Source organism: Phyllostomus discolor, chromosome 11 (genome assembly GCF_004126475.2).
Source record: "Phyllostomus discolor isolate MPI-MPIP mPhyDis1 chromosome 11, mPhyDis1.pri.v3, whole genome shotgun sequence".
NCBI classification, from domain to species: Eukaryota; Metazoa; Chordata; class Mammalia; order Chiroptera; family Phyllostomidae; genus Phyllostomus; species Phyllostomus discolor.
The window spans coordinates 68717737-68743070 of NC_040913.2; the positions used below are offsets into that span (position 1 = coordinate 68717737).

The following is a 25334-nucleotide window of genomic DNA, read 5'->3' on the forward strand; positions in this document are numbered from 1 at the left end:
GTAGATTAACAAACCCCTGTCAGCTAAAAGTTCAAACCACTCCCGCCCAGAGTCCTGACTCATACAGCAGGTCTGACCTTCACCCACCGGCTGGAAAACCATGGACACAACCTTGCACTCCAGATGGAGATTGTGTATCTAAGAAAACGAGGAAAGCCCTCCGAGGAGACAACAAATAAACTACAGTTTGTAGAAGAGACATTAGGCCTTTTTCCTTTCAAAAAGAGAAGCTTTCAGATACAAACAGTGGGGGCCCTGAGAGGAGCCAGCCCATTCTTTCAGAAGCTTTCTGTTTTCAATAACTTAGCTCCTAGGACAAGGGACGGGGAGACCACAGCTGCCCGGCGGTTCCCTGGGGTGGGACTGAAGCACAGCAAGGCCACTGCCCTGTGATTCCTGAGGCTAGAGACACACTGCTTTCCATGAACCCACTGAAGTCAAATTTCTGGAGTCGACTGAACTGAGGCTGAGTCTCACCTGTGCAGAGAGGCCGGTTCACAGCAGGGAAAGGGCCACCGTACTCGGCACGGCCTCTGCTGCAGCAGGGTGCAGGGATGCAGGAAATGAACAAAATCCCCAGTAAAGATTGTTCTATAGAACAATGAACACTTAATTGAAAATTTAAACTCACAGGTAAGGCTTTTGTGGAAAATGAGGTTTTGAGAATTTTCTCACAGACTTATCCTGGAAAAGCAATCCTTTGCCTATGACTATTTTTTTTTAAATAATAACTAATGCTGAGAAAGTATAAAATGCCATCACTGATTTTGTCAGATGAGTCCGTGGATGGCTGATATGCTGACGGCAAGGACTTCACAGACACCCAGGACACGGCTTCAAACATAACAGGCCATCAATAAATGTTTCTGGGCGAACGAAATTAGTATATTAAGTAGTAAGAAATAAAACTAAAAGAAAAACTCTGAAGAACTAAATGAATCAAATTACCAGACGAAACCACAATATGCTGTTCCTCCCAAAGTCTCCAGGCAGCCAAGGATGGAAGATTCTGAGAGGGGCTGATGAGGACTGGCTCCGGCGACCCTGTTTTCCTAAAACCACAAGACGTACCATGCACACACAAAAAAGCAAACGAGCAAAGCACACAGTTTGTAAACTGCGAGTATAAATAGTTACAGATGTGGTAAAGTTTGAAATCCGAACAACCCAGAAAAATTCAGGACATGTTGTTGCCACAGTATTGAGTCAAATTACTATAGTACTTTTCATTTAACAGGAGGGAAAAATAGTTTTTACAAGGAAACAAGGAACGCCTCAAAATGTTTTACATATGTAATTCAATGACACAAATAGATATAGATACATTCGGTAGAGGTAAAAGATCTATTTTCTAGTATTTTAACCCAGTTTCTATATTCTTGAGACCTAGTGACCAAAGGCAATCACTTTCAACTTTCAGCTCTTTCTTTTAGTATTTAATTCATATTTTAACAAATATTCTTAAATTGTTATTTCTGGCCTGGCTGGCATAGCTCAATGGATTGAGCGCAGGCTGCGAACCAAAGCATCACATGTTCAATTCCCAGTCAGGGCATATGCCTGGGTTGTAGGCCAGGTCCCCAGTGGGGGTCACATGAGAGGTAACCACACATTGATGTTTCTCTCTCTTTCTCTCTCCCTTCCCCTCTCTAAAAATAAATAAATAAAATCTTTTTAAAAAATGTTTTTAAAAAATTGTTATTTCTTACCCGTTTCTAATATCTATTGGGTTCCTGCTGTGGAAGATGAGAATTTAGCTTTCTTCCACACTTGCTTCCCTGCACTCCACGCAAAAATCCTCTTGATTGAACTGCATCACAATTTTGGTTACAGTAATGCTTAATATTTACCTTACATTAAGGTAAGGCAAACATTGCCTTACCTTACATTGTGTATTGCCTTACATTGTGTTTAAATATTATTCATAACTGAGCCCCACAGTATACTATATTTCTTTTCTTATACAATCACTTGTCTTTCCTAACGTGATTAGCTCAATTTTTCATTTGCTTGATTTTTTTCTTATGCATCTAACACTAATTTTCCCCACACTCTAGCACAGACCTAGAAAACTCATCGCATCAAAGATAAACACACCAGATGATCTTTCTGATTTGTTGTTTGTTTCCTTATTTCCTGGCCTGTCTCTCCTCCCGTCTGACCTGAAAAGATTGCCCTCCAGCCCTGACACAGGTGATATCCAGGTGCCACCCAGAACTTCTCTTTACTTCCCATCAGGGATCCTCCTTCACTTTGCCCCACTTGCTGCATCATTTTTGGCTTATTCCCTCACCTTCGTAGAGTATCTCCTCCAAGAACTACCCAAGAAAGAGTGCATGGGAGGCCAATTTTTGAGACCTTTCATGTCTGTCTGAAAATAGCATTATTCTGCCTTTGCTTTTGATTGACAGTTTGGCCAGATACAAGATTCCAAATTGGAAATAATTTTCCCCAGATTTGGAAGGTATAGCTCCATTTCTTCTAAATTTCACTATTACGGTTGAAAAGTCAGGCACCAGCCTACTTGCTGAGTCGTTGTATGTGACCTACTTTTTTCTCTGTGAAAACTTTTAGGAAAATTTTATTTTATTCACAGACTTTATCAGATGTGTCTTGGAATTGGCCTTGTTTCCATTCATTGTGCTGGGAACTCAACACACCCTTTCCATATGAAAACTGATATCCTTCATTTTTGGAAAACTCTTCTATATCATTCTTCTACACTTTTTCTCCCCTGCATTTTCTTCCTAAAACTCTTATTAGTCAGATTTTGAACTTCCTAAACACAGCTTATTTCCTCTCATGTTTGCTGTCTCTGTGTTTTCATTCTACTTTCAGGACAGTGCCATCAACATTGTAATTCTTTGATTTTTAATTCTGAATTTTTAATTTCTGCTATTATATTTTTTTAATTTCCAAGCCCTGTTTTGTGAATGAAATATCCTCTCTAATCTCTCAAAGGTGATCAATTATAATTTTGGGAAGTCTTGTCCTCCCTGCTTTTCCCTCTGCTTCTTCTGAACCTTCTGTCCTGATGATTTGTTTTGACCCCATTCATTCTTGACCCTCAGAAATGTGGTGATCCTCGGCAGTTCCCTGTGAGACCTAGACAGCTGAACTTGCATGGTATGAATGGGTGGGAGACCTCTGAATGTCTTTCCTCCTCAACCAGTCAGTTCCCCAGACAAGAATCTTCTAATCCTCTGATCCAGGGATAGAGGAATATAAACCTAACTGTCAGAGTTCTGGATGCCCGAAAGGGATCTTACCCATTACGTCATCTGTATCTTTTTTCCCAGTCCAAAGCCTCTCTGATCTAATTTCTCTAGAAAATGTATCTGCCAGGGGTATCCGTCCAGCCTCCTGGAGTAGGAGGGGTCTAACTAGCATCACCAGTTTTCAACTTCGCCCTTCACACCTGTCTTCTGGCACGGCTGTGGTTCCAAGCACAGAGACTTCGTGTCCTGACCACACATCCTGCTCTGCAGGCTGACTTCCCTCTCTGTGGACACGAGGCTTTGAGTGTTCCACCTCGTCTCCCATGTCCTTTGTCCACGTGGACTTACACCTTTTTATTTGCCACCTATCATTTTGGGCAGTCTCAGAAAGGGGAGACAAACAAGTGTGTTCAAACTTCCATGCACAGCCGTATATCAAAACATCTTTTATCATGAAAAGAAATTCACATCAGAAGTCTCCGAGAACTCTCTGGAATATCATCCCTATTGATTAACTAGCATTTGGTCATACCTTGGCAAAAGTATTATGTTCAGTTTTTGAGCCTATAAATCATAATTTATAGATGACACAGGAAGAATTCAGATGGAATAAAAAAACATTAAATAGATGATTTGGAAACTGGCTTAAAAGAAAGTACTAAACAAACATAATAGATTATACCATGAAGAGAAGGCTGAGGGATTTAGTAATGACCATCAAGTAAATGAAGAATTATTACAGACACAGATGGTTGGCCCGATTTCTCTGTTTCCATTTCAACTAGAATAAGAAAATGGACTTAAGACATAGCATAAGGAAAATTATCTGACAGTGAAGTATATTAAATATTACTAGGAAAGAGTGTGGAATTTTCTTTTCTGCAATTATATTAAAAGTGAGAATAGTCCACTTCTTAGAGGTAAAATGCTGCACTAGATGACTTTAAAATTCCTTCCAGCTGTATGTTTCTTTCCTTTCCAATAGACCTGTAATGCAGAAAATAATCACTGCTGCCCCAACCTTGCTTTTCTTTTTCCTTTCCTTTCCTTTCCTTTCCCTCCCTCCTCCTTTCTTTCTTTCTTTCTTTCTTTCTTTCTTTCTTTCTTTCTTTCTTTTTCTTTCTTTCTTTCTCTCTCTCTCTCTCTTTCTTCCTTTCTTCCTTTCTGTCCTCTCTCTTTCTTTCTTTCCTTCTTTATTTTTTCAAATAGAAACATTCTTTTCTAGGCTTTTTAACTATTCTTTCATTTTTTTGTTCTTTTCCACTATTTCTAAAATAAGTTGGGTTTAATTTTAATATTCACACTTGCAAGTTCCAATAATTTCTTAGTGAAATTAAAGATCTACATGTTAAGAGCATGACTGCATTCGAAATATGGGTAGCACTTCAATATTGAAACAAAAATAGGCATTGCTCAAGTTTTAGATTTTGCTTTATAATAAGTTGCACTTTAAAAATGTATTAGTTTTCCTGGTATAAAATGACTCATGCAAATAACATCAAACTAGAGCTAAATAGAATGTTTAGAAGATCAGAAGGTAACGCATTTTTCCTTTCCGTTCACCTTCAAGAACACGCTGACCAAGAGCAGGATGACGGCTGATAAGAGGCCACTGGGAGGGACAGAGGCAGCAGAGCATGCACTGAGGACAGACGGAAGACACACCTTGAGGACACGCAAAGGCTCAGCCGCACAGGGCCCTGCCTCCGTCACATGCTTGATGCTGGTGTTGTTGTTAAAGAAACACAGGTTTGCTGTCTCCACTTTTTGTGCAGAAATCTGAGCCTGACCTCACACCACACGCAGAAACTGCTCCAGGTCCGCTGAAGACCCAATGTGAGAGACGAAACAGAGCTTTTAGGAAAAAAAGATTCAAATCAATACCTTGGTGACCTCTGACTAGGAAAAGATTTCTTAAATAAGAAAGAAAAAGTACTAACCACAAATACTGATCAATTGGGCCACAATAAAATGTTAAAAATCTATTTATTAAAAGATATCCAAAAGGAAATAGGAAGGCAAGTCACAGAGTGGAAAACAATGTTTGGAACACATATAACTGATAGACAATTGAAATCCAAAACACATTTTTTAAAAACTCCTGGAAATGAAGAAATAACCCAACAGTAAAGAAGAAATCCAAATGTCCAACTGACATGTAAAACCTTCAGCTTCATCAGTCATCAACAAAAACGTAAAGAAAAACAACAAGATGCCACTCTATGCCCACCAGAATAAACAATTTTTTAAACCTAGCAATATGATGCGTAAATTGGTATAACTCCTACAGAAAACTATTTGGCAGTACACAGTAAATTTGAAGAAATGTATGTTTTATGATAAGCAATTCCACTCCTCAATATATATTTTGTGGAACTATGAGTTCCCATTTATGAGGATAGCAGCATTACTTATAATAGTGTAAAACTGGAAACAGCAGTATTATTTACAAGTGTACAAGTGTAAAACTGGAAACAAATATCCATAAGTAGTAGACTGGCTCAGTAAATTATCATATGCTCATGTCATGGAATATTTTATAGCAATTAAAAATGAATGGAGAGCTTCTCCCCGCACCAGAGCTATGCTGGGCTTGGAGGTCTGTGGCCAGCTCTGGATGTGGGTCTTTCATCCGCAGGACGGGGTTTGTAAAAGTTGTCAAAAATAAGGCCTACTTCCAGAGATTCCAAGTGAAATTCAGAAGATGACAAGAGGGTAAAACTGATTACAATGCCCAGAAATGCTTGGTAATCTAGGATAAAAATAAGTACAACACAGCCAGATACAGGGTGAGAGTTCGTGCAGCCAACAGAGATGTCATTTGTCAGACTGCGTATGCCCATGTGGAAGGAGATATGATAGTCTGTGCAGCTTCTGCTCACGAACTCCCGAAGCACGGTGTGACGGTCGGCCCGACAAGTGCTATGCTGCAGCACACTGTACTGGCCTGCTGCTGACCTGCAGCTTCCCAACAGGTTTGGCACAGACAGGATCTGCGAAGGCCAAGTGCAGGTGACTGGAGATGAACACAATGTGGAAAGCACTGATGGTCAACCTGGTGCCTTCACCTACTATTTGGAGGCAGGGCTTGCCAGAATAACTACTAGAAATAAAGTGTTTGGGGCCCTGAAGGGAGCTGTGGGTGGAGGCTTGTCTGTCCCTGACACTACCAAACGATTCCCTAGTTATGATCCAGAAAGCAAGGAACTCAATGCGGAAAGGCATCGGAGGCACATCATGGGTCAGCATGCGGCAGATTATATGCACTACCTGATGGAAGAAGATGAAGAAGCTTACAAGAAACAGTTCTCTCAATACATAAAGAACAATGTAACTCCAGACATGATGGAGGACATGTATAAGAAAGCTTATGCTGCTGTACGAGAGAACCCAGTCTATAAAAAGCAGCCTAAGGAAGAAATTAAAGAGAAGAGATGGAATCATCCCAAAGTGTCTCCTGCCCAGAAGAAAGATCGAGTAGCTCAGAAGAGAGCAAGCTTCCTCAGAGCTCAGGAACGGGCTGCTGAGAGATAATAAACCACAATTTTCTATGAAGGTTTTTCAGATAAATACAACAAACTTACTGAACAGCAGCTAAAAAAATGAATCAAGAAGTTTCAGAACCCAAAAGTAGAAAAAAATTTTGAAGTTTAAAAAAAAAAGTATAGATCACTTGAAATTAGATCAGTGTAAGACTTATCTGCAACACTGGAGACCAAAAGGAAGTAATGTCTCCAAGATCTGAGAAAATCAATTTACTGATTTATCAACTAAACAGGATCGATTTTGATAACTGGAAAGTCAGTGCCCACAACACGAGGGGAACGAGGAAAAGGAAAGAGAGGAGCTAAAGGGAAGGGTGCGGGTGCAAGATCCTCACTTGCTAAGTCAAGGACCCAGTGATCCCACCCAAAGGCGAAGAAGCAAGATATAAGGCATAACTACATTACTTAAATTACTCCAATAGGGAAACTAAAAATAGTGATACGACTATGCTGGGCGAAGAGGAGAGGCGAGATAGAAAAGTGTGGCAGGACACCAGCAGACACGTCTGCAAGGACAAATGGGGAAAGAACAGTGTAAGTGTAGAACTTAGATACTTAACAGTAGCTACCAGAAGCAGCAGTGACAGCAGTTAAAAGTGGGCCTTTTGGCAAGAAGGAATGGGCGTGGGGAGGGGGTGGGGCAAGGAAACCACTGCTTTTCTATTCTAAGCCATTCTGCACTATTTGACTTTTTAACCATGGGCATGAGTTACTTCGATAAAAAATTTAAATGAAGCTTTAGTATAAAATGTCTTGATAACTTGGTTATTGATCTGTTGTTGCAAGGGACGTTTCGAGTGGCTGAGGGACAGATGGTGGGGCCACCAACGAAGGCAGCGTTCAGATGGAACAAAGGCCAGGCTGTGGGGCAAAGTAAAGAGCCTGGCTGTGAAGCCGTAGCAGAGTTGGAGGCGCCTGCGCCACACGCAGAAAGCAATGACTCACTAGACGTGGATGTGCAGATCAAAAGTGTAAGGCAGAGGTGTGGGCCAGAGATGACAGTTTGACAGCCATCTGTCTCCAGGCTAGATGTGCGTGAGACTCTCCAGGAAGATCAGGTGGTGGAATTAAAGGAGAGGGCCGAGGATGAAACCCTAGAGAATGTCAGCGTCCAACGGCGGGAGAAGCCTGCAGAAGAGACAGGGAATGTTTGGTGTTCCGGAAGCCAAAGGGGTGCAGTTTGAAGAAGGAGGGTGACGAGCTATCGGATGCACCAGAGAGGCCCATTAGAAACGGCCCTAACTCCCAAACTTTTGAAGATTTCACATGCTTCCCATAAGTACTCTGACCTAAGTATTTGAAATCTGTCCAGTAGGCTGAAGCATAATTCCCACACATCTAATAAGGAACTAAAGCAAGACCTTGACACTGGCCCAGCTGGAAACATCTGTAAACATTCAAATGCATCTCCATAGTGAAGGTGCCGTTTACTCTCCAAACCACACACTTTCAGACGTCACCTGGCATGGCCAGGTGACTGGGACCCAGGGGAATTAAGAGGTCCATTTCTACTCATTTCTTTACAAAACGGGATTTATTGTCACCCATATAGACTCGCCTGAAAACACGGCATATCTGCTTTGTGGCACAGTTCAACCTGGTGTGTAAACCACTGAAAACACAGCTTTGTGCAAACACACCCACAGCACACATTCCTCCCCTTGGTAACTCGGGGGGGTGGGGGGGACACCACAGAAACTGAAGAAGCAAAATGCTCGTCTTCATTGTGCCCTTGGAGCCCCGTTTCTAAGACAGGCATCGGGAATGTGTGCATTCTTCCCTCCGAGATAACAACAACAGTAACACTGGAAATGGCGATGGGAAGCACGGGCAATATCCTGCATTAGAAACCTACATGAGAAGGAGCATTTTATTAGCGGCTGAAATCCTGACTTAACCCGAGTTCCCTTTGTTTGGGCAGGGGGATGCTCAGATGACAATCAGCATTCACAAATCCAATGCATCTGCCTTTGGCATCAATTCAGGGTCAAGTCCAGTGTCACTGCACCACAGCAAAGGAGACTGCTCTCCCACACTGCTGTCCTCCAGGCCACTTAATGAGCTGGCACTACTGGAAGTCTGCGTTATTAGGTCTGTTCTACACGCAAGCTCTTATCTGCTGCAAGCAGGCACAAACTAATAGATTCTCTCTTTTTTTCCCAGGATAATTTCTTTAGTGCCAATACACAGAGCTACAGTAGTCATATTAATGCACCATCTATCTTGAAGCGAATCTAACCTCAAAAAGACTCTGCAATGCTTAGGTCAATGCAGAGATTAAAGTAGAATATTATTAAGTTTCCAAATGCAAACTAAAATGGAACCAGATGCAGACATTTATGAAAATCAGATACAAAGTCTGGGACACCTGTAGGCAGATGTGCTATAAACAAACATTATACTATATGCAAATGAGAAGGATCATCTGCCCAGCACACAGTCTTAAACCTTAACTTGCACATGCTTCAGAGAAAAAGAGCAAAATTAAATCCAGAAAAAGCACCCTAACATGGCCTAGTGAGGGGAAAGGAAACGGGCAAAACTGTTGAGGACCCTGAGTATCCCTGATATCCCACATTCGATTCTTCTGCAAAACTTATTGCTCTGCCTTTAAGATGTATCAAGAAGTCATCAAGCTGTGACTTTTTCACTCCCTCCTCCTAATTCCCCCTCTTCTTGGTCTCTCACTACAAAACTCCCACCCCCGTGTCTCTTCCATTCTTGTCTCTCTGCGGACTAGTCTGCAGCAGCCAGAGTGTACCTTTCAGAACTGAAGTCAGATTGTGTTATTTCCCTGCACAAGACTCTCCGATGTCTTCCCTGCACACCAGGAATAAATCCCAAAGTACACTTGACTCTTGAACAACATGCGGGTTAAGGGAGGCTAACCTACAAACAGTTGAAAAATCATGTATAACTTTTGACTCCCCAAACAGCCTACTGTTGACTGGAAGTCTTACCAATAACACAGAAGTCAAATAACATATATTTTCTGTGTTCTATGAATTTTGTTCTGCATTCTTACAATATAAAGTAAGGTATGAAAAGAAAATCATATTTTAAAAAATCATAAAGAAGAGACAATGTATTTGCAGTACTATACATATTTATTGAAAAATCTTCATATAAATGGACCCACACAGTTAAATGCATTTTTTTAAATTGATCTGAGAGAGACAGACAGGCAGAGAGTCATCTATTTGATGTTCCACTTATTTATGCATTCATTGATTGCTTCTTGTACGTGCCCTGACCAGGGATCAAACTTGCAACCTTGGTGTATCAGAACGATGCTCTAACCAACTGAGCTACCTTGCCAGGGCTCAGACCCCGCTGTTAAAGGGTCCACTTACTTACCATGGCCACCCGATCCCTAGATGACCTGGCACCCGGCCTCCTCTCCCACCACAGCCCACCCACTCATGCCCCTGGCTTACCTGCTGGAGCCACACTGACCCCCTTGCTGTTCTAGGAGCACACTAAGCATCTGCACTTTTGGTTCTCTTTTCCTAGAACATTCTTCCTCAAGATTATCACTCAGGTTTCACTAAAAGGTCTTTGCTTCAGTGAGACTTTTTGACCATCCTACCCAAAACAGCATTCCCTGTCACCTCCGTTCCTCCCCTTGCTTTGTCCTTCCTCCTGCCTCTTCTCAATGCCATCATTTTATTGCACAGCTCTTTGATTACTGCCCGCCTCCTACTTTGGCATATAAACCCCATGAGGGACAAACTTCAGTTGTTCAGCCCTGTAGCCCCACTATGTAGAACAACTTCTCACAATAGCAGGTTCTTGGTAAATCTGTGTTGAAAAGAGGAAGAAAGAAATTTAGTCCCAACTCTAATAATCAATACTTATCTGATTTTAGGCAAATCACTGGTCTAATCTCTGGGATAAGAAAGTCAGACTGCACGGTTGCTAATGTCTCCTTGCATTCTAAAACTCCTCCATTCCCTTACCAGCTTATCGCCACCACAGATCAGGGGACACTGCACATGGTCAGTATACAAGGCAGGGCAAAGCAGGTGCAGTCTCGAGTACGTGCAACCCAGCGTTTATTCTTGTAGCATGTAGCAACTGTTGCGTCGTTTTCCATGTGAGCAACTGTAAACCTGCTTTGGCCCAACTCGTTTTCCATGTGAGCAACTGTAAACCTGCTTTGGCCCAACCCGTATGTCAGGTTTGCTATAAATTATATTGTAGCTCAAGTGTTCATCCAAACTACGTCTTAGCACACTTCAACTTTCCTTTTTTATGGATTCATGGTTCTTTAACAGATTCAGTTTGTTTTGATTGTCAGTAGTATCATTTTTTATACAGATACACACTCAACTCCATAGCCACCCCTGGGAGGTGGGAACCTTTTTCTCAGGTAGGCTGTCTGGCTCTCTGTTCTTCCCAACACCAGGTCAGAATTTTGTTTTGTAAGATTAGGAACCCAAGGGTCCCGACAGCTGAACGACTTATACCATCAGGGTTTCCAGGTGGTTTCTGAACACACTTGTAAAATAATATGTTAATGCAGAAAAAGAAATTTAAATGATCTGGGAAGTTAATCAACATCCTTCAAAATTATGTCATGTATTCAACATCATGTGGCTTTTATCTAGATTTTACTCTTTTAACTTATAACATTTGTCTTTTCCTTCCAAAACAGGAAACTATTTTTAGAATATACACTATTCGAGTATTGACTCAATACTCAAATTATTAGTGTCATGAGTTAGCCAAGATAAGAAAGATTCTTTCCATGCTGACATTTAATTTAGAAGTTGAAATGGAATAATGAACAAGTTTTAAATCTAATTATCTTTTAAAAACGTTTATCAAAGGATAAGTCCACAAAACAATTTATATAAAGGAATTTTTTCATTATCAGCCAAACTGAAACATCCTGAGCATGATTTGAAATTTTCCAAAGGAAGCCTGTTTCCAAATATTTGATACTCCCTGAACTCCATGCTGGGATAAATAGTTCTATTTCAATGCAACTGTGCCTTTCACATTGAAAATCACAGTTTTTATTCCTCAAACTTCAGAAGGAAATGAAATATTTCAATGCCTTATTTTAACAATAAAGATGGTATGAGAAAAAAATCACAAATTAATATCTCTCATGAACACAGGTACAACCCCTGCCCCCCCACCACGCTCAAAATTTTAGCAAACTGAACCCAGTCAGGCATAAACTTTCAAGTTGACTTTTATCCCAGGAGCTAAGTTGGTTTAACATGCTGAGGTAGTATTTCTCACCTTAACAGTCTAACGCAGAAAAATCATATAATGTCAATAAATGCATAAAATATGTAAAATAAAATGCAATATTCATGATCTAAAGCCCTTAGAAAGGTAGAAATAGGTCACATCTTTCTTTCCTATAGCAAACATCATATGTAATTCTTAAATGCAGAAAATTTCTCACTGCAATTAGAAGGAGGAACAATGCACCCCACCAGACCTTACAGTCAGCCATAAGCTGGGGGCCTGACCAGTCCGTAAGCATAAGTAAATACATGGTTTAAAGATTGGAAAAGAAGAAACAAAGATGTCATTATTCACCAGTGATATGATTACATTTGTAGAATAGCAAAGGTATTTACAGATAAGTTGATAGGAGAGTTTAGCAATGTAGGAAAGCAATTAGCAACGTAGAAAAACAAACTAAATTTCTATGTAACAGCAAACAGGAAATTAAATCCTAAAAAAGAACATTTAAAACAATATAAAAATATGTAAGACTTCTGAAAAAACTATAAAACATTATGAAGACATTTTGAAAGACAATAGAGGAAGACTCCATATTGTAAAGATATTAGTTTTCTCCAAATTAATCCATAGATTCAATGCAATCCCACTCTAAATCCCAAAATTGTATTTGAGGGATCCAAAACTTAAACAAGTTGATTCTAAAATTTTATGTGGAAATGTGAAAGGCCAAGACAGGTCAAGTCTCTCTTGAAGATCAAGAATGCCTTCTCGAATATCAAGACTTTTTAAAAAACATTACACCCATGTGGTACAGGCCCAGAAAAGACCAAGAGAACAGACCAAAATGCTCAGAATCAGACTTACACTCATGATGACATGGGATACATCACGGAGGTAGGAAAGTTAGTCTTTGCAATAAATATCTAGAGAGAATAAATTAGTTTGGATCTTTACCCCACACCACCCATAAATATTCATTTCAGATGAACTTCATGCCTAAATGTGAGAGGTTAAATTTAATACAGAAAATGACTTAATGCAGAAAATATATTACATTTATATATTAAATTTTATATAGAAAATACATTAAATATGGAATATAATATAGAAAATACTTCATGGCCTTGGGGTAGGGAAGGATCTCTTAAGGCACAAAAAGCACGACCCAGAAAGGAAATGACTTATAAACTTAACCGTATCAAATTTAAAGTTTCTGTTTGCCAAGAAACACCATACGAAGAGTCAGCACAGAGACGGAGAGATTCGCTATGTGCACAGCTAACAGAAGAGCAGGATCCAGAATGTACAAGGAAGTCTGCAAACAATTCAAAAGAGGCGGACAGCACAACATAAAACTGATCCATTTCACAAAAGAGGAAAGTCATGTGACTGTAAACGTACAAAAAAGTCATCAACCTCACTAGGAAACAGAGAAAATCAAAGAAAAAACATGAAGAGCTATGAATACACACACTCATTTAACAAAACAAACAAGCAAGCAAATAAACCGCAGGACAATACTAAGTGTTGGCAAGGTCCCAGGATCTCCTGCAGCACAGCAGAGACAGAGAGAGGCGCATCCATGAGCCAGCGATTCCTCTTCCAGGCTGACGGGAAACTCACACTAGCATGCACTGGGATCCCGGCACAAGAATAGTCACAGCTGCATCATTGGAACGTCCCACATGTTAACAACTCTTAAGAGGTAGATAAACACGTCATGTTTTCATTCAAGGAAATACTATATGGTAGCAAAATTTAACAAACTATACCTACACACAGCAAAAGAAATACATCTTATAAAACTAATGTAGAACAAAGAAGACATAAAAGATTATAATCTGACTCTATTTCCATATAATCCCAAAACAAGCAAAACCAAATGATATTATTTAAAGAGTGATGAGACTTCTTTTAGAGCAATATTTATTTATTTATTTATTTATTTATTTATTTATAAAAATGGCAGGAGTGGTCACCAGTGGGAGGGAGAAAGGCAGTCATTCGGCGAGGACCCTGGAAGGCCGGGGGCAGGCCAGCAGTGTTCTGGTCACACCGGTGGTTGCCTTCTAATTACTTATTAACCTACACCATTTTGGCCTATGGACTTTTTTGTACATCTATTATATTTTATGATGAAAATGACTGAAAGGAAATATGTAAACTTGAGAGCTTGATTTGGGGCTATACTGGATAAATGTTCATTAGCATAGACAAGCACAGTAAGATAGGAGAATGATAAGAAATACACTAAAAATAAGAGTGAGGCTATTCCCTATTTGTTAGGCCCTCTTGGCCACACTCAGCCCTTCAATTGGAAGCCCTCCACAGTGTCAGAGAGCCCCTAAAAAATTTCACACCCAAGTGCTGCTTTCATGCTGGAGTTCTCTTTCCTGCATTGTGCTGTGGTCTGGTGACCAGGACATATGTGCCAGCCTTGTCTTCCTTCACAAAGGCCAAGGGAGAAGTGGGGGGAGGGGCAGGGAGCCCCCCCAAAAGAGAACTCTATTGACCTCATTTGCCATGTTACTAGAAACTATCACAAGTCCAAGAGCAAAAAGCACATGTTGTGAAGCTAATTCTGCTTGCAGTGAACCAATAGTGAGGAAGGCCCGTGGAAGCAGCAGGGGCTGCAGCAAGAGGGGAAGCCAGCAGGGACCCAGGAGGCAAGATGTCCAGAAGACATGAGCCCGACCAGGGCCCAGAGGGGTTAGGGGGCAGTCACTGCTGTCACGGCAGGAGGGCCCTGTCTCCCCCATTTCTCACTCTGGATGCCTAGCAGCTCTTGGCCCTCCCTCCTCCTCCACCCCAAGGCCTGAGCTCCCACCCACAGGGGGCCACTCTGAGGCCTCCGGGACACTTGAGGGCCGAGGGGTGGGTAGCTGCTGGGGCCCCCATCTGCACACCACCCTCCTGCCACAGCCCCAGTCTTCCCAGGGCCCAATTAGAAGCTGGGAGCCCCGTGAGCTGTGTTCAACTTTAAAAAGGTCATTCCCGGTCACTTCAAGCATGTTTTCTTATTAGGTGGATTCACTCACTTCGCAAAAATTCTTTAGGCTGACATGCACAAAAAAATTATTTTGAAGTTCCCTTTTATATAGCAATGATAAAAAAAATTATGTTCAGCATACAGAAGCAACAAGCAAGTCACAGATGAGCTGGAGTCACTTTTCACTGCTCCCTGGCTGTGAAAGCCCGTCCCCCACCCTCCACATCCATCACCCAAACAGCCTGGTCCAACTGTCTCCATCTTCTCCCTTAACTCTAGCAGCTCTCGGCTAGTCCCCCAGCCACTGACCATGGCAGGTACTCATTCGTGGGCTCTCCCACAACTGCCCACAGGAGCCTCCCAAGTGCTCCTCGCACCTCAGTGTCTTTAATCCACCCTTCAGGGCCACTGGACCAAGCCTTCTAACCACACCCTGCTCAGACCCCTCTAAGCCTTGGACATGCTCAGTCACTCCCAAGGGCTCATGGGGACTGTTAAGCTTCCCTGCATAACTAACACTCAGAGGCCTCCAACCTACAGTCCCAGCCTCTGAGCTGGCCACGCTGCTCTCCACAGTGGCTCCTCCCGCCCTGACTCCAAGCCTGAAAGGAGTGACTCTACTAGCCTACTTACTATACTTCAAACCACATTTCTTCCACTGGGAACTTCCCCATCCTGATTTGATCATTCTGTGTTCTGGGCACCCACAAGATCTTGTTTTTAACTTCAGGTGAAGTATTTGTTTCACTTAATACGTCCACAGCCAAACTTGTACTTTTCCTCTGCAAACCTGCTCCACCTTGGGCTTCCCCGCCTCAGTACACTGAGCTCCCATCCACTGGTCACTCAGACCAAAGAGCCAGGTCCCATCCACGGTGCATTTTTTTCTCTCCCCTCATATTCAGCTCCCACCTGAAAATATAAGATTAAAATTCTTGACTCCCTAAGGATTGTAGGGATAATGTAAAAAAGGATGATAACAACTACCCCTCGAAGACTCTGCTAAAACAGCCTTTGAGGAGTATTTAATGCCGACCCTCACTCTGGGGAAGGGGACAAACACAAAGGCTCCCAAGGGCAAGGCCCTTGCCAGGAGCGAGCCAGGAAGACGCGGGGTATCTTGATTCTGGCTCAGAGCCCTTTTGCACAGCAATGTGCTGCCGCCTCTGGAAGAATAAGGATGACATTCCCAACTCAAACCCACTCCACCTGCTTTCTCCAAGAACAGGGGTGAGTTTTCTCTGATTCCATGCAAACACCTGGTCACCTTCAGGGCTAATGGCAAAAAGTAAGGTTGGGATACAGGTTATTTTAACTGAAAAGACTCAAGCCTAGGCTTGAAGGGAGAAAAAAAAAAAACGACAAAACAAAAACCCAAAGTATACTACAATAATAATGAGCCAGTCCGTGCTCAGAACCAGATTTCTACCAGAGCGAAAAAAGAAGCCTTAGGCAACTGTAAACATCAATTCTTCCAGCGTCCATTAGCCAAGAGAGGGAAAGGATCTGCTTGGAACCCATCCCAGGTAATAATCACCAACCTAAAAGACTCACATCTTAAGGAGTGTAAGTCAATATGGCCACCTTCCCAGTAAAGAGACAGTGTGATAGACAAAGGCAACGTGTGTGATAAAGTTTATCATCTAATCAGGATAAAATCCCTTAACATCTGGGACTAGGAGGCAACTTTTTTAATCCGATAAAGGTTATTTATGAAAAATCTACAACAGGCATCATGCTTTTTGATGAAATGTTAAAAAATTTCCCTTCAAAAGATATATGCATTCATATGTTTCTTGCAGCATTATTTACAATAGTCAAGATGTGAAAGCAACCTAAGACCTAAGTAGCCATCAATAGCTGAATGGATGAAGAAGTGGTATATAGTGGAATATTACTCAGCCACGAAAAAGAATAAAATCTTGCCACAACATGGATGGATATAGAGGGTATTCTACTGAGTGAAATAAGTCAGACAGAAAAAGACAAATGCTATATGATATCAATTGTATTTCAATATATCAGCACAAAGAGTTAGAAAATAAACTATTTTTAAAAGATATCATTGATAATATCATTAAAAATATAAAGTATCTAGAAATGGATTTAACAAAAGATGTGCAAAACCTATACTAGGAAAATTATACAACTTTTACTGAGTTTTCTAAAAGCAACTTGGGTGTGTGCATAGGTTTTAACTGCAATCAATGAAAGAAAAATAAACTGAATATAATCATTAGCATATCTTCGCAAACACTGGTTCTGAAATATAGCAGTATCTTGATGTGTTGTGTAAGAATTCTGATCAGGCAGGTGTAATGTGTGTTCTGATGGGGAACCAGAATTCTTATCATCAGTCCATATTTTAATTAAACATTGAAGAAACATTTGAATTTCCACATTAAGTATCATAGTAACTGTGAAAAAAGAAGACTTTGTAAGTCCTTTAATTTTATAATTACTATAAAGAAAAGTTTTTTGGAATATAAGATATAAAGTGGCATTTTATGGATATATAAAAAACTTCAACACATCTGAGATTCTACTCAGCAAATCCATTTAGAATAAGTGGCCCTAAACAGTGGATATATATTCAGGTCAATTCATCCTTGCATGGGAATTATTGGAAATTTCTGCCTTCTTTTTTAGTCACCCTTTATGAAATCTATCTTTGAATATAGGTGGAATGAACAGCTTTCCTTAATGTGATATTTATAAAGTAGACCTCAAAGTTCTCCATTAGCCTAAAAACATAAAAATTCCAAGCATCAATGGTTAATTCCTTTGAGCTAAGACACTATAGGTCTCCCGAAATCCATTTTTAAAAGAAAAATACTCCTTGGAGGAGGTAACATAAGTGAGTTGCTATCCGATTTTAATACCAAACTTAACTTACTCAGAAGCAAGACTCTGGGGAATCAAGTCTGACAACACAGGAGAAAAAAGCAGAGCACTTTCAGGGACAGACCTGGAATCCTAGTGCTACCATAGGCAGATGGGCTGGCACAGTGCAGTATCCTGGAAAGCACAAAGTTAATGACATTAAGCACTCAAGGAGAAGTGGAAAGATGCTCAAAATGTACTTGGCCATTGAGCTGAGGAAGCAACCCTGCTGTGGAGACATGTTTGAGAGACTGTTGATCATGGCACTGATCATATCCCCACCTGCTCTGCTGATGGCCTGTGCTCTGCAGCACCCCTAGTGGAATACGGCAAAACCAGGAAAGCAGGGCTCGTGGTTTTGTTTTTTTTTTTAATAGGTGCCACAACACAGGGAAGCACTTTGAACCCAGTAGGCACTCAATAATGCCACTTGATGAATTTAAATTCTGGGGATATAAAATATATATATTTAAATTAGAGCTAGCATTGTTAATGTTAAAGTTGGTTGTTGACAATACCAAGTGTTGACAAAGATGTAGAACGACTGGAACCTGCACAAATCACTGGCAGGAGTCTAAATTGACACAATCAATTTGGAAAATTAATTATTAGTGTGTTCCAAAGATAAATATAGGCCTACTCTATGATCCAGAAAAATCAAGAACAGATGTGTCCACCAGAAAACATGCACAAGGATATTCAGAGTAGCTTTATTTATAACAACCCAAAGCCAGAAAATACAAACTGTCCACCAACAGTTTGTAGAATGGATACATAGAATGTTCATTCAACGAAATAGCACACGGCAACAAAAGAACGAACTTCTGCCATATGCAGCAACAGAGATCAACCTCTCAGACACAGTAAAAGAAGCCAGATGCAAAGGAGTCCATATCTTATGATGTCATTTCTATGAAGTTCAAAAACAAGCAGAACTAATCTGAGGCGCTGAATTAGATTAGAGGTCAGAATAGGGGTTATCTTCGGGAGGGGATCATAAGTGTGAGAGAGGGTGGACTGAGCCTTCTTTGAAGCCAGAAGTGTTCCAATCCTTGATTTCTGTGGTGATTACAACAGGCATATTCACATGCAAAGCTTCATTGAGCTGTACACTCAAGATTCGTGTATTTATATAAATTACACCTCATTAAAAAGGTAAGTAAGAAAAAAATGTTGGCTGTTTTCCAATGAGTAATATTTGTTTGTTTTAATCACCTTAATTATGGGAAGCCAATTTTTTTGAAACCTATTTTTGCTGTTGGGTATAATTTGAGTGTCTCAACACTTGATAGGACCTTTTAGCCAATGGTATGAAGAAGAACATTTTCTCGCCTACACAGATAAGAGATATGAACTGTTCTGTCTCAATAGTTTGCTCTTCATTAACATATAAAAAGAGCCCTAATCCAAATCCAGGCCTAAACAGGGAGCCAGAGGTGATGAGGACAGGCACAGAAACGAGCAGTACCACCCCCTGCTTCCTGACTGAAGGGCCCCGCAGGGTCAAAGGCAATGCTCAGGCTAGCCCTGTGGGTTCTACTAACTCAGACAGGTCCCAAAATGTCTCTGATTCAGGAGGCTCTGCACTTGATATGCATGAAACACCCCCTGCTAAACCCTCTGCCTTGTATGAGCCCCCAGCTAAAGACCTGTTACTCAGGAAGTCATAGAAACCTAGAGTGGGAGGCACTTGAGAATCATCGCTGACACAGTCAGAAAGCACGGCCAGGAAGGGTCACTGTCCGCTGCCACCTCCTTCTCCACTAACGGACGCGGCAATGTGGCATCTGCACTAAGAAGGTGCCAAACATATTTTAAGTTAATGATTAAGACAGATGGGAGTTTTCTTAAATTAACTCCAGATGGAAATGACCAATAATTGAAAAATTCTTCAGAAAAGCCACAGAGCGGGGGTTTCCTTCACCGCGCACAGCCAAAGCCCCTGGGAGACAGCGGCCTCGGCTACATCAGCCGCCTTTCAGAGGACTTGAAAGCGACCTTCAGGGATCAGTGAAATGCGAAGAGGAACCTTTTGCCCGTTTTGCTACCAGACAGGGGCCACCTGAAAAGCTAACATATGATCTCTCTGAAATTCTTATAAGAAGATACTGTTCATTTCCTGTGGGGCCTAGATAGATAAGTTAGATTCATTTGGAAATCTTTAGATTAAAACTGTGTGCCTCGTTTTCACCCACAAACAAGTTACTACATCATTTTCCCCTTTGGCTGACTTCCTGCATGAATGAAACACACTCCTCATGAGCCACACCACCATTTGTTTTTCAGATGACTTCAGAAAGCCATCCATCCACCATCCAGCGTCTCTCTCATGCTGAAGAAAGTAAAACCAGGCAGTCGACTGGCAAAACCTCCCCAACAACACAGAAATGTAAATACCTCCTTAAAATAATCGTCGTTTTCACGGTTTTTTCATTTCAAAACCCCATCTCCCCGCCCCCATAGCATGCAGAACCGCTTCCCCAGAAGACTTAAATGTTTATCTATGAAATTCATCTCCGCTGATGAAAGGGACGAAAACTTTCAAAGCCATGCCAGTGGTTTTCTCCTTTCTTAGCATTCTCCATGGATATAAGGCAGTTAAAAAAAAATAGTATCGCAGGGTTAGCACTGATTCTGTGAAAAAAAATCATAGTAATTTTCAGAACAAGTTAACACAGCAAGTCAAGTGAGCCAAAAGCAACAAAATTCAAGAGTTCCTTCCAGGGTGGGTACTTGAATTATCAGGAGGATCAGTTTGTAAGTTATATAATTATGTACCCACTATGCTGTACTCCCGAAACTAATGTAAAATAATACTAAAAAAGGAAAAAAGAGTCGCTTCTGGGAAACCAGCCTTATTGATATAAGGGCCCAAATACTAACAAACGAACAAAGTCCTCATTAGACAGCAAAAGAAACACTTTATGTGTATAACACTCACAAAGAAAAAGTTTTAATTCAGCAATATAATAAATCATTCCAACAGCTCACACCAACTCTCCTTACCAACTACAAATACTTTTACCCTTTGATGGATAATGTTACAAGGCATTCTTCCAGTGCAAAAGGAAGGAGATAGAATAGCAAATACTTAAAATGACATTTTATTATAAGGACTAGTAAATGTTTATACAACTTAATGTTTTACTATTTGGGGCCACTTATGACAATTCATACTTAAGCTTTTCATAGCAGTCCAAAAAAGACAAAATATATTCATTTTCATTCTGTCCCAGTGCAGATAAACAAGAGAAATGAGATGTTCATGTTGTTAGGTACTTTCTCTAGAAAACAACCACGGCCCTAAAAATCATGTTTCGAAAGCAAGAAGACAATACAAAGGATTTAGAGTCAAAACTGGAGACCCATGAAATGACACTAAATGAGAAATACAGAGGACAAAGGATGGAGTGGATAAAGAATGGGTCTGAACCTCCCACCAGCAAATCACTTTGAAGGATACAGCCCCACAGCTGTAGTGTCTGACGTTTTGCTTTGACCTTGAGACATGAAAACGATGAAGTCAGTTTGGTTCATCCTCTCCCCTCCTAGCTATGCCCAGCAAACGAACCCTCACCCGTTTCTCCACTCGCGCACGGACTGACTGAGCAGCCAGCATGTTGCACGAGCACAACCAGAGAATGGGATCGAAACAGGGCCTCTCCTCCTGCCTTTTTAAGAACCTGTCAGTGGGAAGTGGCCTTCCCTTGCTCCAGAGGAAAACTTGGGCAGGTACTAGGTCCTTTCTGTTCACTTGTAGGAAATAAAAGTCACTTAAAGTCATAAAACAATCTTAATTTGGAGATTACTTCCCAGTTCTTTTTAATAATCAATTCTCCAAATAGGATTTTTCATCCCAGCCTCCCCTCCAGGACCAGGCTGGTTTCAGACCCCTGGTCTCGGAACGAGGTGCGTCAGGGTGTCCTCCTTACAGCTGCTGACCCCTCAGGTGTGGGGACGAAAGGAAGGAGAAGGGCAAAGGGGTAAGAAAGTTTTTACAGACCTGATTCCACTGTAGGCTGGCACCCCATTCTCTGGGCCTGGCAAATACCTAAAGCTCATTCTTCCTCGTATGAGCTGCTTCAGTGGGTTCCTAGGAGGTCTCACTGCCAGAAACTCAGCGCTGTCAAGCTCCACAAGCCTTGGAATATGGCATCTATTTCCAGCCTCTTGCTCCCAGGGGCCCTCTGCGTGGCCCAGCCTACCAGACAGAGAGCCCAAGCAGACACATCCCAGGCACCTCTGGTGCACAGACCACAATCCCTTAGCTTTGCTTGGCTCCAGTAGGATTGCTGGGGCAGGTGGTCAAGATGCCAAAGACCAACGTTACAACCAGCCGCTTCTGGCCACCTGAGGTTTAGGAGCCCCACGACACAGCACCTCCCAGCGGCCCAGCCACAGGACTGCTGCTCCAAGGAGCCCTGCTCCCATCCCACGAGGTGGGAGTAAAAGGGCGGGCTGTGTCTACAACCCTCTCTCCTCTCCACAGCCTGAGACGTTCAGAGCCGTGGGGCTGGTTTTCAAACCACCTTGTCTGCCAACTCACATGTCTACTGAATTTGGATCCCTCATGAAAAATGCAATTTGAAAATTCCATTACACCTCTCCTTCATAATCAGAGTGGCCAAAGAGGCTCAATTTATTGAGTAATAAAGCCAGTGATTTTATTTTTTCCAATAACTGCTGCCACTGGATTCACACAGTGTCTTTCCTTTCCCCCTGCAAAACTGAGTGGTTTTTATTCTCAGTCCATCCCAAATGTTTGAGTCCCAAAAGTCCTTGGTCATTAAAATGACAAAAAGTGTATACAGCACCGTCTATGAAGTATTTCTGTCTAAAAATAACTGAACCTGTATCTAATCAAGTTTCTAAATCTACCTGCTAGCTTGCAGGTAAGACCAGGGACAGTGAAACAAGTTAAATGTCACCACGAGGAAGCAATTGGTCAAGAAGGTAAAACTTTCTTTAGAACAAATGAATGCTTCTCCGTCAAATAAATGTCATGAAATAAAAAGAGAGAATGAAAATAGGGGAACTACATAATAAAAGAGACTTACAAAACATAGTAACCAAATGCAACATGTGTGCTTTGATAACATCAAACTTGAAAAGTAATTGTGAAAAGATACTTTTGAAACAATTGAGGAAATATGCCCTGGTGGTGTGGTTCAGTGGATTGAGCGCCAGCCTGTGAACCAAAGTATCACTGGTTCAATTCCCAGTCAGGGCAAGAGCTTGGGTTGTGGGCCTAATAGGGGCTGTGTGGGAGGCAACCACACACTGATGTTTCTCTACCTCTCTTTCTCCTTCCCTTTCTCTATAAATAAATAAATAAATAAAATCTTTAATAAAAGAAACAAGGCAATCTGAATGTGGATTAGGTGCTCTGTGATATTAAGGAATTAATATGAATTTTGTCAGAAACAGTTATGGCATACTGGTTTTGAAAAAGAAAAATCCTTACCTGTTAGAAATATACACAAAAGTATTTACATGTGAAATGACATAATGGCTAGGATTTGCTTTAAAATATTCCCATAAAAATGTTAATAAAATAAAAGTTGGAGGACAGATGAAGTAAGACTGGCAAAGTGTTGATCAGTGTTGAGGTTCAGTGCTGAGCTCATGGGAGTTCACTGTGTTCCACTTTTGTGTGCACTTGAAGATTTTCATAATAAAATTTCTCTAAGTTCATGCAACACTTTGAACTCATGTTCAATCCTAGGACCCCTCCTCTCTTCAGAGCAGGCCCCGCTGGTGGTTCTGACAGCTCAGAGAGAAGAGGTAGGGGGCAGAGGGGGGCAGGGGCAGAGGCAAAGGAAGGCGGTGCTGTCTGCTCTCCGCACCACGTCTCTCCTGGGCATCCACTCCTCTGACAGCAACGCAGAGAAAGGCTGGGGGAGGCCTTTCCTTCAGATGCTTCTTGTCATTTTCTTTGCTGCTATCCCTCTGTTTTACAGGACTGACACCCATTGCAGCCGGTGGCAATGGACGGACGGATGGGGGTCCCAACAAGCCCTGCTGGCAGGGGCCTCGATCCTGAGAGCAACAGCGGTCGTCTCTTGTGAGACCTGGTTGCATCCTCCAGCTGACCCCCAGCTGGCAGTCTCATGCCACCTTGCACGGGCCTGAGAGCCTTGTTACCCCACCTGGTGATAGCCCAAGCCAGGCTGCTCTAGGCAGGCCAAGGCCACTACTCGGGCCTGCTCATGAGTGGAATCCCACCTGCACCTATCTCCAAGACCATGGATTTCAGGAGACTGTCTTGTTTCCTCTGCAACTGGCTACACCACAACACCTGCTCTCACTAATGCTCTCCGCACCCCGTTAGCACTGAGGTAGCGCCACGAGTTCTGTAGCTCAGCAGACATCCAATAAGACAACACACAAGTACTCTTCACTTCTTGGAGACCCCAAGACCTATGTGAGCAAGCCTCTTGCCCCCTCCCACCTCAGCTCAGAAGCATGGTGACCTCCACACCCTCTTAGCCTCTCTGTCCACCTTTGGGAATGAGAGAAAAGTCACTATCACTCACAAAGCTTGTATTCAGAAGCACCCCTCCATCTCTATCCCATGTCTCAGCTTCTGACTGGTAAAAGCTTTACAAATTAGTGCCCCTTCTTGCATCTGGAAATTGACTGGGGGATGTATTGGGCCTTGGAGGACTTCAAATTTTGTTCTTAGCAAGATATTAGCCCTACCGTTGGACTGGGAAGTGGCATAAAACAGCTCAGTTATCCCTCCCACTGCCCTGCTGCATCTCTAGATATCAGTTCACTACACCAGGTACTGAAAATGTGAAAGTAAGTAAGACACACTCCCGCTGGCTTTGAAATCACAAGGAATGAATTCGGATTCAGGATCTGCCACTTCCCAGCCGTCTGACTCATGTAAGCACCTGCAGCTGACGGTGTCTCTAACCAGAAAATGAGACAGGTACCTGAGATGACTCCCAGATCCTGGAGTACTCTCAACCAACGACTGCATAACATTGGCAACATGTGAGTCCAGCCTTCTGCCATGCATGATTTGAAAGTAAAATAAAGAACTAGCTGCCATGCAAAATAAGTGAATCCCGCGGGTGTGGCTGCACTGAATGGAGTGGTAGAAAAAATTATGCCATAAGCACTGCCTGCTTTCATGTGGCCAAAGAGCTGGTGCAGGCCCACATCAGCCATAGCAGTCCCAGTGTGGGTGCAGCTGGGGTGCATGGGCACCCTGAGGCATGCAGACTGCCGACACTGCCTTAAATCCCACACCCTGAGCTAGTCGTTCTGTCACTGGCATCTAGAATAATAGTTTACCATAACTTCTTGTTGGGAACTGCCCTGCATAGTATCAGAAGCTATAACCCTGCCAAGGCTAAGGCTGAGGGAACGACCTTGGACCATAAGCCAGCAAGGAGACAAAAGCTTATCTCCCTGGCAGAAACACCGCTTCTGCTCCTTTTACTTCACCCTGCCTGGCCCCCAATGCTTGGTTGGTTAGCC

The 25334-nt window shown here is 42.0% G+C and overlaps 1 protein-coding gene and 1 pseudogene across 3 annotated transcripts in view; one reads left to right on the plus strand and one right to left on the minus strand.

The window, feature by feature from the left end:
• The window catches only part of CSGALNACT1 (chondroitin sulfate N-acetylgalactosaminyltransferase 1), a 250336-nt gene that overhangs the window by 112693 nt on the left and 112309 nt on the right, over positions 1-25334 (minus strand). Inside the window, exon 1 of one of the 3 annotated variants that reach the window (XM_036011520.1) lies at positions 21847-22906. The exons of the other annotated variants lie outside the window; for them this stretch is intronic. The gene's annotated coding sequence lies outside the window, so the exon portion shown is untranslated. Of the gene's footprint in view, positions 1-21846; positions 22907-25334 lie in introns of those variants that run through there. 3 annotated transcript variants of the gene reach the window in all.
• LOC114508406 lies at positions 5081-6808 on the plus strand (annotated as a pseudogene).